The following is a 4,234-nucleotide window of genomic DNA, read 5'->3' on the forward strand; positions in this document are numbered from 1 at the left end:
AGTCCAACACTGGGGAGGCTCATTACATTATATACTATAAAGGGGAACATGAGGATAATATACAAACTCCACACAGTTAGGACCATGGTGGGAATCAGTGCTGTGAGGCAGTAATGATAACCATTTCATTATTCACACCGCCATACTGTATATGTATGTTTGAATATATATAAGCAGTTTGTGTGTGTGTGTGTGTGTGTGTATATATATATATATATATATATAGAAATATATATATATACATGTATATATATATATATATATATATATATATATATGTATAATATATATATGTATATATATACTTTATCATACTGCATTACATTCAACATAATTTGCATATGCAAATTAGTTTACCCATAATGCATTGTGATTTTAAATGATACAATGCTTGCACTTTATTTATGCGTAATTGACATACAGAAATCAAGAAATATTGATTAGCATATAGTAAGCATTATAAATGAATAAAGTATATATATATTGTATATATAAAAAACAATTTAGAAAAAGGGACCAAACTCTCCATAACCCTTAATGTTCATGATATAAAGTGACATATAAGGAGACTGAAAACCATTATCATATTGGGGAGGGTGTGTGGCTGTTAAGATGAACATCTGCCATCATATTCCAACATCGCTTCTCGGCCTTTTGGCTAAGATCAAGTGTAGTATCTGTTCTTATCAGTTCACGCTGACTGACGGTGCTACCTTGTTTCTTGGACCGACAATTGTCCTTCTCAGGGCTAAGCTGCACCCGGGCCGAGAAGCCAGAAAAATCGAACGTCGAGACTGCGAGGAGAAGGAGAAGATCGCTTGAAGAGGGTGAAGATTTGCATCGCTCCCCCAGCTACAGCAGAGGGTTAGACTTGTTTGCTCTGCCCTCTGGAGAAGATACCCCCCCTCCGCCAGCAAGACTGCGTGGAGAAAAGGGACTTCGCCGGAGAAGCTCTGCAGCGCCCCCTACCTGCACTGGAGGGTTAGACTTGCTGGCTCTGCCCTCTGAAGCGACCGACCGCCTCTCCTCCTCTCGACGACAGCGCTGATCCTCCGCCCCGCCTCCTACGCCAGGAACCGTGAGTATGGCCACCGCTGCCCCAGCCGCCGCTGCTCCAGCCACCGCTGCTCCAGCCCCAGCTGCTCCAGCCTCTGCCTCCACTCCGGCCACCCTCGCCAAGAAGAGCCAGGCCAAGACGGCGAAAAAAACCGCCAAAGCCCCCACCGGATCGGCCGCACCCAGCGCCACAACCCCCGCAGCAACACCGCCAGCGGCACCCACCCAGGTGAGCACCAAAGACAAACCGTCCCTGGAGCCCTGGATGAGATTCACCGTGGTGATGAAGTTGAAGGAGGTGGATGGACGGATGCCGGACATGACAGTGGAGACCTTTGGGAAGAAGATGATCCTGGACCAGGGCTTCTCGACCGCTGAAACCCTCAGCATCCAGAATTACCTGAAGGGGATCTTTTACGTCACCTTCGCCTCCCTTGCCATCTGCAAGAGGTACTGGGAGGCAGTGAAATCGGCGAGACCCGAATCCCCTTTCTCCCGCTTTGTGGGCAATTGCCCTATTCAAAGAGAGGAAAGGCGGGTGACGGTTTCAATGAGGAACCCACACACGCCCATCAAGGACATTGTCACCTTCCTCAGCCGGTTCTGTACCGTCAAGAAGGACCCCACAAGGGTTCTGGATGGGAACAGCTTCTGGACTGGAAAGTGGGCTGTGATCGTCGTCCTGCAAAAGGACACCTCGTGCCCAGAAGGAGTCAAGCACCTCCCACAGTGCTTCTCCCTGGGGGGATCTCAAGGACTTCTCCACTACGCCGACCAGCCACGCAACTGCAGGAAGTGCGGCGGGACGGGCCACGTGATGAAGGACTGCAAGGTCCCGGCATGCAAGAATTGCCACATGGCCAGCCATGAGACAAAAGACTGCCCCACGAGGAAAACCTGCAACCTGTGCGGCAAAGTGGACCACGTCTACAGGGACTGCCCGAGTAGGTCGAGAACCTACTCAGCTGTGGTGACCGGACGTGCCAACCCTGCCCTCAAGCTGCTGCCCTCTGCTACGCAGAAGGAAAAGAAACCGCAGGAGGGTAAGAAACCTGTCAAACCCACCCCCCTCCCATCCTCCCTCCCCATCTCCACCAGCCCACCCCCTGCGACAGTGACTCCCATCCCTACCACTGTCGCAACCCTCCCTGACCCCCCCTCCGACTCTCCTACCCAGCCCATTGTCTCTCCCAACCCAGCCACCCCTGCCCCACCTGACCTTTCTTCCCAGGAAGATTTCCCCGCCCTCCCCTCCCCTCTTACTCCAACTGCAGGTGCCGAGAAGACGAGGAACTGCAAGAGGAAGGAGCTCGACAGCCCGTCTGCGGACTCCGAATCCTCTAAGAAACTGGCGGTCGAGCTGATCCCGCTGGAAGAAGAAATGGAGGAGCTGGCGGAGGCATTCAGCAGGGCGGAGGAGGAGGAGCTGGATGCCAACGCCGCCGCCTTACTCGACCAGATACTGGGAAACAACTCGCCGCTACCCGAGCAAGGGAACCTGGCATCCGATGCCGAGGAAGCCCCGCCCGACGGAGTGGTAACGTAAATGTAGAACTGTTGCCTAACCTCTCTTTTTTCCCCAACTAATGGCGTCATTTTCAATTTTCACCATTAATGTGAGGAGTATTAAGGACAAGCTTAGAAGACAGTCTGTGTTTACTTTCCTAGATAGTCAGAAATGTGATGTGTACATGTTGCAGGAATGCTCTCTTCCTTTCTCCAGGTCCTACAAACATCTGGGCAGGCAGTGGTCTCACGGCGCCTCCTATTGGTCCGGTGGAGGTGAGTGTAAGTCTGCAGGGGTCGCCATTCTTATTAGGGGGAGCCTCTTCACGCTAGATTCTGTTCAGGAGCTCGTCTGCGGCAGATTGCTTATCGTAGACGGTTCCTGGGCAGGTGAGCCTATTAGGCTTATCTGCGTGTACGCCCCCCCTGGCAAGAATGAGCGCTTGGAGCTTTTCCAGACCCTGCGACCGCAGCTCGCAACCACTAGGGCGGTAGTGATGGCAGGAGACTTCAACTGCACCATGGAAGAGGATGGACGCAGCACCAGCAACTGTACCAAGCTTGACGTGACGTCTAAACTGCTCATAGAAATGGTGACCGAAGCATCACTGCGGGACGCTATGGGCTCCATGGGGTCCGGCTCCGTGAACTTTACATGGAGCCGCCCCGATGGCTCTGTGCGTTCCCGCATTGACTTTGTGTTTACCTCTAGAACAGTGAAGCAGACCAGGCATTCTATGGTCCCCTGCTTCTTCTCAGACCACAGGGCCATTCTCTTCCAAGGAGTCCTGGGTAGCGGCTTTGCGCCTGGCCCAGGCTCCTGGAAGTTGAATTGTGCCCTGCTGGAAAGAGAGGAGGTGCTGGCGGAGCTGAAGGATGCCTACATCACATGGAAAAATGACAAATGTTATTTTGAATGCATGAGCGACTGGTGGGAATATGCTAAGGCTAACATTCGCAGTTTCTTTCAGGTTAAAGGGAGACAACAGGCGTGCGACCGAAAGAGGAACTTCAAGAGACTGCAAAGACACCTGCAGTCCCTGCTGGACCTACAACGGTGCGGCTGGGACGTGAGAGACGAGCTGGATGAGACCAAAGAGGGCCTGAAAGGGCACTTTGAGGAGGAATCCAGACGTATCGTCTTCCGTTCCAAGGTGGAGAACCTTGAGAAGGACGAGAAATGCAATTCTTTCTTTTTCAGGAAACTCCACTCTGGCCACACGCCCCTGACTGAGCTGCGAGATGAGGCCGGCATCCCCAGACAGGGGAAGGAGGGCGTGATGAAAGTCGTCCGCGACTACTACAGCGACCTCTACTCCCCTAAGACCACAGACAGCGAGGAGGCTGATAAGTTCCTGTCAGGTATCACTAACACCGTTGATCCTGCAGGTAAAGCCGCCCTGGATGCTCCCTTGGCGTTGGAGGAGTTGCACTCTGCCGCCAAATCCTTTAGGCAGGGCAGGACCCCGGGCAGTGATGGTCTCCCAGCAGAGCTCTACGTAGCGCTGTGGGACCTCATTGGACCGGACCTGCTCGAGCTGTACGGGGAGATGGTGGTGGAGGGCAAAATGCCCCCATCGCTGAGGGAGGGAATGATCACGATCTTGTATAAGCGTAAGGGGGAGAGATGTGAGCTGAAAAATTGGAGGCCCATCTCTCTCTTAAACGTGGA

General features: G+C 52.6%; 1 pseudogene; it reads left to right on the forward strand.

The window, feature by feature from the left end:
- Positions 1 to 638: 638 nt before the first annotated feature.
- LOC134931200 (U2 spliceosomal RNA) lies at positions 639 to 743 on the forward strand (annotated as a pseudogene).
- Positions 744 to 4,234: the final 3,491 nt, after the last annotated feature.

Source organism: Pseudophryne corroboree, chromosome 5 (genome assembly GCF_028390025.1).
Source record: "Pseudophryne corroboree isolate aPseCor3 chromosome 5, aPseCor3.hap2, whole genome shotgun sequence".
NCBI classification, from domain to species: domain Eukaryota; kingdom Metazoa; phylum Chordata; class Amphibia; order Anura; family Myobatrachidae; genus Pseudophryne; species Pseudophryne corroboree.